We start from the raw sequence: 12,371 nt of genomic DNA on the forward strand, positions 1-12,371 counted from the left end.
TTCTCATCTGTGACAGGTATATGTGAGTAATACTCTTCACATATATAACCAAGCATAATTCAAAATATTACTAATGTAAGTTAATACCCTCCATTTCATTTTAACTACTTCAGAATGCCATGCATTAAAACACAGTAAGCTGAAAATTGCTAATAAAGTTTAGTTGCAAGGTGGTGTAAGAATTCCTGTCATTGTCCTTGGATTGAACCCAGTAGTGAAGAATGTTAGGATTATTATTACTCATCTATCAGTGGCCAGAGTCTCAGAGGCTAAAATTCTCTGAAGGGAGATGGAACATTTAAGAGGGCCAGTATGTAGAAAGTCTTAGAGGATGTGATAAGTATATCATAATTCCAAGGAAAATGCTTTCCTGTGGCTACATGATGTCTTGGAATAGTATCGACAAATATTAGAGTAAACAAATTTGTACTTTTGTCTTTACTAATTTAATGCACTTTTGAATCTTCATTAAAAACCTTCATACTGAAATGAACAAAATATATTAATACTCCAAATGCCTATGTAGCCACTAGAGTGAGGATTCCAAAGCCAAAGCCCTCCAGGAGAGTCATGTAAATTAGGGAAGAGGGGACAGAAGAGAACAATGAGTAATGGACAGGATTGAGGCTACTGGATGGTACATGTCTCAGGTGACGGGAAGAGAAGGTAAGTATTCAGCCTGTTATTGCCACCAAGGTCCAGTTTTACCAAATCTCCTAATTTTTCAGAAGACTTTGAGAATTTACATTTTTTTCTTTCAAATTTTAGAAGCGACTAATACCGACTTTCATAAAGACACAATGTGAATTGAATAGCCAGATTTCTCAAATAAATGTACAAGACATTCAATCTTTTTGAATTCCAGATAAACAATGAATCTTTTGGCATAAGAATGTCCTGAGGATCACGAGGCATAGTTATACCAAAAATGATTGGTTGTTTACTCTAATATTCAAATTTACTGTGCATCCTCTATTGTGTCTGGCAATCACATGTGTGAAGCAAATTTGCAAGACAGATTCATCACTTGGGCCACACCAAAGTTGCAAAATAAATCCTGCCTTGTTGAAAGGCAATGGCCACTTCATTTGGGTATTCAATTCAAACCACCTCGTTGGAGTCTGTTATTCAATTGCTGTGTTTCTGTTTCTTTGGGGTCTTATTTTAACAAATGGGTATCAAGGTTCCTCAAATGCAAGGAACTCCTCTTCATTCTGAAAATAGATCCACAGAGTTAAGTACACTAAGTACGTGCTATGTATCAGGTCTTGTTCTAAGTGTTTTATACACATTAAGTTACTTCACTCTCTCATTTCTATGAATTGTTGGTACTCTGATTATTCTCGTTTTCCAGATGAACTACTGAGGCACAGAGAAGTTAAGTATCTTGCACAGGGTCATGAAGCTAGTAGATGGCAGAATCAGAATTCTAATCCAGATGTTCTGGCCCTAGAGCCTGAGTATCTACTCCATAATCTTTCAAGAAAAAAAAAATCAATGGACAGGAACCTCTGAAAGATAGGCAACTCTAGGAAAAATAGCCATCAGCTTAATAGAAGCTGAGGCAGAGAAATTTGATTCAGGTGTATATTCATGAACAAAGATTTCCCAGACCCCAAAGAGCAACATATGGTATAATCTGTGCTACCACTTGTATGTGAAGACAAAAAAAATGTTCTTTCTTTCAAAAAAAATACTTTTTTTTAAAAAAAGTAGAACAACATGAAGGTGAGACTATAGCCTCACAGTCAGAGGAGTAAAGTATGGCACTGGCTTTATGAGTCGTTCTGTGAATTTTATGTTCTGTGCATTCCACAAAGTAACGGGAAATTAAATTAACACAGTTCTTTATAGCATTTTAAATTTTTACCACAATTAATTTCCTGTACTACTGTATTTTCATTCTGCAGCAATCATTTGAGTAAATTTAACTGAGAGATATAATCCCTTCCCCCAAATCAAAGAAAAAGTCATTCTTTCCTGACTCCCACATAAAAACTCACCTGCCTACCTTATTTTATGTGAAAGGTTATGGGGCATAGTCCACTTTTGCACTTTAAAGTAGAAGTTTAGGTATTCTTTTAAGGGTGCTCTCTATCCCTTTAATACCTCTTTCAAAAAAGACCTCTTTATGCAGCGAATAAGATATACAGCAGACATGAGATATATATAAACTTTCATCTTTTTCTTGGGTGCTTCCCTAGAAGTCAGCCATTAGAAAACTTTGGTAAACAGGGAAGCAATTCACCTTGCCTCAAACTTAAACCAACAAACACCCACATCTCCAAAACGAAGACTCAATCACTTCCTAAAGAGGGCTCTTACAACCCATCTGGTCTACACTCCTTGTTTTTCAGGTAATAAATTGAGGTCCAAAGGAATGAAATGACTGATATAACTTGTTTCTCCCATTTTGGAAAGGTTCCTTAAGATTTCCTTTCTTCTACCTAGTGGGCACCCTTTGCTCATAGTCCTACAACAGGGACAGCTTGGGCAGACCAAGCACAGATATACACAGGTCCTGCACATTTGCAAATCTCTTTCCTCGGCTACAGAATGAGAGAAGAGGAAAAAGTATTGACAAGTTTCATTCTAGCTTTCTTACTACTCTGTAACTTCCAAAATGATTTCCAGTCACTTGAGGCATCAGGCATATAGAATGTTGACTTCTAAAAGGTGCCTTGGGCATGGAGCACAGTTTTTCCTACACCCAATGTTGACTACCTACTCACAGATACATTATGTTCCAGAGTGTTTGTGAGTAAAATCTTACTTGGAATAATTTTCCCATAGAGGATGTATTATATGTGGTTACATGACAGAAGGTGCCAGAAGATAAAGAACTTTAATACTAGGTGACTATTCCTCATTCAGAGTACAGGGCCAAATCTAGGTAAAGTTTAGAAATAGGGAAAATCTTTTTATACTCTCCCATATTTGATTTTTCTTCCTCCATTTCTCATCATTCACTCCCCAGCCCCTCCCCTGACCTATGCCATCTCCCATCTTCAAAGCTCTAGAATTCGGTAAATTACCTACTAGCTCTTGGCCTTACACACAATTCTTTTTTCGTTTTCTTTTTCTTTTTTTCCTTAAGAAGAAGCCTTGTTAAATTAGTTTACTCTGGATTTGAGGACTTGAGAACTACAAAATCATCATGCAAGTAGTCTAAATTTGTCGAACCTATGCTATTTGTTTCTTCCACAAAAAAGCCCAAATTGCTCGGCAGGATCTTTCACAATCTCTCCACAACCAAACATACCTGCCCATTTTGATACACACTCAGTGATCTAACCAAAGCAAATAGCTAGCCAGTCATGTTCTTCTTTGACCTCACCTACATTGATTTCTCCACAAGGCCCTTTCCCATCAGAAAAACATCCATCAGGACTGTTGAATCACTACTACTTTTTGGAGACTCACCCCAACCCCACTAAGTGGCAGAAAATGAATGCTGAGTGAATAAGTGGATGGGTGGATGGATGGATGAATGGATGAATACATAAGAGAGAATACCCCTTAATCTAACCCTGTGATTCATGGAACTTAGGCAAGGTAAATCAAAGGGAAGAGAAAAACAGGAAGAAAATAGTAAGGCAGAGCTTGAAGTTAATGTACTGACTAGGCTTGAGAAGGATCTACTTTGGAGAAGCTTTTTAAACCCTTCGTTTCCATACAACCACATTAGATTACAAAACATTTTCATTTGTATTATCTCATTTGATTTTAACAAGCCTCTGAGGCAGCCAGGAAAGGTATTATTTGTCTTATTTTACACACGTGAGGATTGAAGCTACAAGAACGCATTAATTTTTTTCTCAAGAGCAACTAAGTTGTGCATAATCTCCCAGACTTCTATCTCATGGTTGCCCTCTTTAAAACTTCACATCATCCGTAAAGTTTCTTTCACTTTTCTTTGCCTTAGACACTCTATTTTCCCCAAAGTATTTCCACAGCAATGAGTGTGAATAGAGACACAGAGATTAGATTGATGCAGAAATCTCATGTCCTCACATGTTATTTGCAATATTATACATGTAGACACACAAATGAGTGTTTACTGGCATGCTTCCCTATGATGAAAGTCTTTATTTCACATGAATTACTGTTCTTGGTAGAGGCAGAGATACATCAAATACATTATGATGATAATGAACTTTCATTAATTTCTTCATGCAGTGACTCAAAAACGATGTCTGGTTTGTGTTATATATTATTTTAAATGTATTTTTCTTACTTTTATATTATATATATATATATATATATTTAAGTGGGATTTAAAAAAATACAGGTGAGATGGCTTTTCAGGTATCAAGTTCTCTGATAATTAGCTTTATTGTTGTCTGTAGTGCTAGGTTGAGCACCTCCTCTTTGTTTTGGGTAGAACGCTGACCCACTTAAATGAAACACTAAAATGAATTTATCTTACTCTTGGAGTAACAAGAATTGTAATATATTATTTCAGTGGAAATTGACTGAACAAGCCTTCTTATATGCAGTGTAGCTCATTTAATGTTAATGAAGGTGATTGAGTGGTTTTTATACCTTTAATCTACTCGCACTTTTTAAAATTAAGAATGTGTTATGAAGAAGATTAAGAAACTTAAAAGACTATTCGATGTTATTTTCTATGAACAATTTTGCTTTTTGTAAAAGATAAACACCGGATAATCATATGTTGATTAACTGTTAAAGGTCTCTCCCACATTTTCGATTTTCCTCGGCCCTTTATCCTACTTTTATTGACATTGACTTGTTGCCATGTTCAACAGGTTAGCATGCCAGTTAAGACAGGAACGTTACTTTCACAAGTTCAACAGATTCCAGGGGAAAAGGCTTCTAGACTGCTGTAGTAACCCAAAATACCACAAATTTTCTGCATGTACTCATATGATTGAAAATAAATTTTAAAATTTTACACTAGGAAATTCACAATATAAAGTTTTAGCAATTATGAAGTTTAATCTCTCTTAGATCTTTGCTCAAATACAGAAATTCAGCTAATATAAACATTTCTGATTAAAAATATATATTAAAATTGCTGCTAATATATAAAATCAGAAACTTGCAACTTTAGAGTTGGGCCTCTAATTCAGGGGTTGGCAAAACAGAATCCACAGGCTATCACCTGTTATTGTAAGGGAAGTTTTCTGGAACATTCCCATTCATTTATATGTCATCTGTGGCTGCTTTCATACTATCTTGGCAGAGTTGAGTAGTTAATTGTGATAAAGACCTCATGGTCCATAAAGCCTAAAATATTTGTTTACTCTCTTTGTGTGTATAGGGAAACTGAGGCCAGGAAAGAATGACTTCCCTGAGGTTGCACAGACTATTTTTGAAGTTTTATTAGAAATATATTCTCAAAAAAAATAAGCCCTGATATTCATCACAAAAGACTGTATAGAAGCCTGGACTTCTGAAATGAAACAGAACTGATTTTAAGTTTAGGGACCACTAGTAAGTAGCTATAAGGCCTTAAGTATTACCTAATCCCTCTGTAGTAAACAGTCATTTTTACCCAGAATCCATTCACACTTTCCTTCTTCTTCTTGGAATCCCAGTTGTGTTCACTTATCACCTTCCCATTGTAATCAAAGAAAGGGGAAAGGAGAGCTGACTCCACCTCCAAGTTCAGGCATGAACTCTGATTTGTATAAACTTATCATAGTAACCCCTTCCCTTTTACCAGTGATTGGTACAGGAATGAGCATGAGACTTGGAACGGCCAATGTGATTTGAATGAAGGCTTGCTATAGAGGTTTCATGGAGAATTCTTCCCTTCTCCAGAGACTAAAAAGGAGCTAGTTGCTCTTTCTACCTCTGGACATAAACAAGAAAGTTATTTTGCTTCAGTCAGTCTTGGCAGCTCTTTTCTAAGCATTAGGGAAAATAGTCCAAGGTTAATGCTGATGCAGAGATTAGGACAGATTGAGAATGACAAAAAAAGTAAGATAGAACTCTAACCAGAACCTGCCTGAGTCTGCTATATCTGGTCAATTACCAGTTACATAAGACAAAATGTCCTTAATGCTTTTACCAATTTCAATCATACCATTCCTTACAGCCAGAAGCATCGCTCCTCTACATTTCAGAATAAGAATATATCTATCTCACAGTGCTGCCCTGAGGATTACATGAAATAATATATCAAGTATCTGGCATACAGTAAGTGTTCAATCAATGTTAGTTACTATTATCGATATCCATGAATATTGATTTCCATGGGACAAAATGTCTAGAAAATGAACATAGTTACTAATATTTTATAAAATATGGGCTATGAATCCAGTGTTTATAAATACAGTATACATAATATACATATAGTACATATAGTAATAGAGTAAACAGTATATAACTTCCCTAATGCAATATAAATAATTATATTGCAGGGTTTCCAGATAAGTAACTCATATTTCCCTTGGTGTTCTTCAGCTTTATGGCCAAAGGAGCACAAGAATACTGGATTAGAAATTTGTCATAATTAACCTAGTTGGAATATATTTTTTTCATCTCAGTAGACAGGACAAATCCCACAAGTATAATATTCAAGATGAAGAATTTTTGCTTGTAATAAGACCAGAAGGGAAAGATACCTACCACTCAATCAAATATCTGAAGGAAATACTCATAACGTATATATTTGCTACCTCACAGGGTCAAGGTTGGTGGAGGAGAGAGTGACAAGAAGCTGGGGGACTTCAGTTTGGGGCATGAGTAGGTATCTGGATCTGAGGCATCACTGTCAGGCAGCTAACTGATATCCCGAATAAATATCCATGACAAATAATCTCTTGGAATTGTGGTATCACCAAATGCTATTTTCTCATTAGGTAGTAATCGGGTACGCTTTGGAGTCAATAAAAGTGTCTTGCTCTCATAGGGGTAATCTATTGTGACCTCATTAGGATAAGTGATGATATTACTAAGAATTGAAACCTCTTCCTTTTCCCATCTTCCCAGAACAGTTACAATAACCAGGAGACAGTATATAGCCATAGCAAGTGAATTCACTCGGGTTTCAGGGCATAAGTTTCATCAGACAAGAATTGGCTCAGGTTTATCAATATTTCATTCAACCCAACATTTAGAATAAAAACTATTCTTGCCAGTATAAACTCAATTTAGGTGATTTTTACTTTATCTAAATCATCAAAAATTGTTTTTTTAAAAATGTTGGTCCCATCTCCTTTATAACACATTCAAAAACAGAAATAAAACAGACTATCATGAGACATGGCATTGGTCAATGGACTAACAGAGTGTACTAATGATTCTACACAGAAAGAAAGTAGGCAGGAGGTTTCCATCCCTTCCCTCGCTGGAGCTCTCCTCGCTTTGTATGCCTCCGAGGATTATTCAGGGCAGAAAACAGAAAAGCAAATTGGTACAAGAGACAGAAAAAGAAATGCCTTTAGTATGTTTGGAGTCAATACCATGATGACTCTACATTACAGACTAGTAAATTAATGATAGTCTATTTAAATCCAAGGTAGGTGAGGTGGGGGGGGGGACTTACATCTTTTCCTTCTAGCATAATTACTTGATTTAGCCACTTGGACCATTCTTACCATGAACAGTCCTTGTGAAATGAAAAGATGCCGAACAAATCAACAGACAACAATTTGTAAATACTTTATAGAAGTCATGTATTGTCTTATGAACTAACAAATGTACAAGAGATGGGTAACAATTTTTTCTATTTCATTTTATAAATAATTCAGGACCGTCCAGTATTCCTGGGAAGTATATGGATATATAGTAAAACGTACCACAAAATATATTCTTATGCTCTGATAATGAAGTTCCATATGCTCTTTGCACAAATGCCTATGTTTAAAAAGTGATTTCCAGGCTGGAACCTCAGCCAAACACCTGCATGCTAAAATATCACTGTGCAAATAATTTTTACTATACCTACTTAAATCTAAAAATGATCGTAAATGTTCCCCTCTGCGAAGACAGAACTAGAGTTACTTCATTCCCCATACTTCCATCACATTTTAGAAGAGCATAGTATTTTGAGGGAAAAAAAATCATTTTTATTTCAGCCACTGAAATAACCAAAAATATTTAGATTTTTCAAAATATTAACAGGAAACCAGTAAGATAAATGAATCCATTCATTCTTACATTCACTAATTAAAGATATTTATTGAGAGCCTAGTATGTGCTAGAAAAGCATTTAAACCACCTACACTCTTTATATATAAACAGTAAACTATACCCAGGAAAGCCTTGCATTAAAGCTAGAGAAGAGGTTTGTATAACGATGGTTTATATAAAATTTTAAACCCTTACAATAGACAGCTAAATCATAAAGCAAAGCTACAACAGTTTTTATGTACCCTTTCTAAAAGGGATTAATTTAGGTAGACCCAGCAGAAACTACCCACATTTACAAATGCATTTATTTAGGGGAAAAGGTGAAATGTCACATCTGGGATTGATAATGTTTGGTTTCACCCTGGTCTTCAATGATAACTCTTAGACTCCAAGCAGCACTGTATCTGGAAAGAAGAGTGGGTGTAAGGATACTCAGCGTAATGAAATGGGCCAGGTTTAATTCCCTTAATCGCTTGGTCAGGGCAACTGAATTAACCAGCCACATCTGTTCACTTTGGAGTACCCAGTCTGGGTTCTTTCTCTTTATGTAACAGAGTTCTGTAGGGTTATTACACTCTTTAGTGTATTTGGACTATTTGTACCTTACCTCTCCTCACCAAGCAGGGTGTGAGAGGAGATGGGGATACATTAAAATTCAGGACACAGGCCTGCCCATATTATCACTTTCCCTGAGATAATGTGAATAGGGAACTGATCCTTAAATAGACTCTTAGTGGGCCAGATCTTTTACAATATATTAAGGAAAGGGGAAAGGCGGAGTGAAAGAGTTAAAACCCACTGACTTGAGCTGTTTTTATTCCATTTCCTTCCTCCAAAGCTAAGAGCAGATCACTAAACTCTTCCTTTCTCTTGTTAAACCTAAAGTACTTCATGCCTTATTTTATCTGTCTCCAAAAAACAGCATTAAACACAAATTCTGTGACACTCTGAAACATTAAGTTCCAAAATATCTATGAGAGTCTTACTCTTATAAAGCTCATAATCATTATAGGGGAAACGATTGGTCATCTTAGATGGCATCAAATGCCAGTAAATAATCCCCAGGTCCTATAGTGTAATACTTGATTTTCACAAAATAAACCTATATAATGCACTTCAATCCTAATTCTTTTAGGTAATTACAATGTACTTGCTCTTGAGATTTCACTAAAGATTTCATGGAATCAGTGTTTCACAATCCCAGGTTCATCACTTTGCCAACCTGCTGTGTTTTCATGAGAAACTTGTCAACATTCCCTTATGAGTGTAATCATATTGGAAAACTTTATCATATACAAGTTATAATTATACCTTATATTAATAATCTTATAATCCAATTCTACCCAGAGTTGGCAATAAAGCACTGAGATTATAGTCAAATCCACCTTTTCCCCACAGACTTGTTTGTACTTTTTAATGTGGATTGGCTTTCCTGAAAACAAATGGCATTCATACATTTCCTTCATTTCCATCAATTTGGAATATCACTGTCAAACAAATGAGCTGTGTGCACAGGCTATAGATGGGAAAGATGGAAAATGCATGCTTTCTGAATATAGAATTCTTATATTTTTATTTTTTTGTCATGAGCCACTGCAAGATTCTAGTCTTGGCCTATTTTGATTATCAGAAGAGGAGACAAGGCCATTGGATAGAATATTGCTCAAGTAAGTTTTCTGTCCTGGTAAGGTTCTCTCTTCCACTTTACATGTCACAGTAATCTTTTTAAAACATAGTTACTATGTTATGGGATATGTTATCATATCCTGGAATAAGTCCTTCCAATAGCCTCTGTGTACTTAGAATACCATCCAAACCCCTTACAAAACTGCATGTTCTGGTTCCTACCTGCCTCTCTAACTTCACCTTCCACCACTCTATTCTCATTACTTCCTACACTCTACTCCAGCCTTACCTGCTAACAGGCCAACCTTACACACCTAATTAACTCAAGTCCACACTAGCCTATGAAACCATCTACACTAAAAACAAACAAACAAACAACGCACAAAACTCCTGGTGGAAATAATCTCCTTAGGTACTTAGCTTAGCAAAAAGAACAGCTTTTGCGGTTTAAACAAACAAACAAAAACCCCACTAATCTCTGGGAAGATTCAGCCCCATACCTGATAGTATGTTATGTAAGAGAAGCATAAGATTTCAGGCCCTCCTTCTCCCCTTGGCTAGGTGCCTTTGTGCAGTGCACACACTACATAACTTCCCATGGCAGAAGCTTGGAAGCTCTTCCTCCAAATTTCTCACACCTGGTTCCTTCTCATCACTCAAATCTCATGTCAAATATCACCTCCTCTGAGAGTCTCCCCTGACTACAAAAACCTTTTAGCCAGCCCGACCATCTCTATGCACACTATGCTTTATTACCTCTGTAGCCTTACTACTCTCTGAAGTTATCTTGCTTCCTGGTTGTTTATATGTTGTTATCTGTCTTCCCCTCACTAGAATATGAGCTCCAAGTGCAAGGGGATATGGTTAGTCTAAGTCACTGTGTCTCCAGAACCCATGGCATGCTTGACATGCTGAAAGCATTTGATAAATACATGCTGAAATGATGGTTGGATGCAGGGACTAGAGTTTAATGTGGAAGGAAAATGAGATCAATGGACGGGCAAATTCACAAGTTTAGAGATAATCTTTGTGAATGCTTTTCATTCTGGGTGTGTTTGATCTGGGACAATACAAGACTTCTATAAAGTAAGGAATGGTAAACAGCCAATAAAACCTGTTAAGAAACTGAAAGCCAAATTGTTTTTGTCTTCTTTATTCTGGTTTTTATGGTTACTGAGAGGCCACAACTCCATGAGGAGAAGGATCCTGAGAGCAACAGAGCTATCAGTCAGAAGACAAGACTAAGCTGAAAGATTTCATGGCCATCAACTGCCATGAAAATAAACCTTGGGTAATTCACAGCCAATAGAACACTGCACTTTTACAAGTCCATAACCTTGATCTCCACAACAAAGACATAAGTAATCTAACAAATCACATCCTGTGACATAAGTCTATACGACTAACATTACTTTCCTGAATAGGAAGTGAAATCATAATCTATGTCACCTGCCAAGTGAGTTCACCAAAATAATCAACTCACTGTCTGGCCTCAAATTCTCCCACTAGCAAGGAGAAGAGGGACTCCCAAACCTTGGCTGCCAAGGCAAGTATATACAACAAACAAGAATGACCCCCTCTCACCTGTGCCCTAGCTCCCACTTAGGCTCCTCAAGGGCAAGTTTCGCACCCTCTCTCATTAAGTGACCAAAGAACCCAGAGACTTACTAGTATTTATATGTAAGACTTAATTTTTAAATTCACAGTTTATACCTCTCCATAAATGCTGAAACTGCACTTGTCCATGCTCAGAATAAAACCCAAACATTTAATCATTCACACTGGGAATTGTAGATATTATGACCCATAGCTAGGCTTAAGTTCACCTTTCTGTGATGAAGACAGGGTTTATTAAAAAGAAATAATAGTACAAATTACTACAGACTGTATAATTCCTTACTTAGAAGTTAATGGATTTCACCATTTATTTTTAGTTACAATGGCTCCTGCTCAGGATGAATGCTGTTAACTATTTCCTTGCACAAGAAAAGTGGAGAAAGTAGTGATGAGCAGTTAGAGTTACTACAGGAACCAAAAAGCATTAACTTTCCTTTCCCAAGAATTTATATTTCAGAAGGTCCTAAACTTCTGAACAGGTAATTTAACCTGTTTTTTTTTTCCTTAATATCTATAAAATGGATAATTATACTATCTGGTGCACATGGGTGCTTTGAGGAACAAACATTATGATGTTTTATAAAGGGCTGGGCAAAATACCAGTCACATATTCATACCTCACATTTGTTCATCATTTGCTATTGTATCATTTTACTATCATTCATCCAAAAAGCTGTGTCCCTCATTGTTGTCATATTAAAAAAATAACTCTAGGGGTGACTGGGTGGCTTAGTCAGTTGAGCATCCGACTCCAGCTCAGGTCACGATCTTGCATTTGTGGGTTTGAGCCCTGTGTCGGGCTCTGTGCTGACAGCTCACAGCCTGGAGCCTGCTTCGGATTCTGTGTCTCCCCCTCTCTCTCCCCCTCCCCCGCTCATGCTCTGTTTCTCAAAATAAATAATTAAAAATTTTTAAAACAATAACTTTAGTTTCATAAAAGTGTGCCACACAAAAACAAAAAAAGTCCCACGAAATAGACTAAAAATACATATTCCTATTGAAAACAAACAGAGTGTTTTGGG

Source organism: Panthera tigris, chromosome A1 (genome assembly GCF_018350195.1).
Source record: "Panthera tigris isolate Pti1 chromosome A1, P.tigris_Pti1_mat1.1, whole genome shotgun sequence".
Taxonomy (NCBI): domain Eukaryota; kingdom Metazoa; phylum Chordata; class Mammalia; order Carnivora; family Felidae; genus Panthera; species Panthera tigris.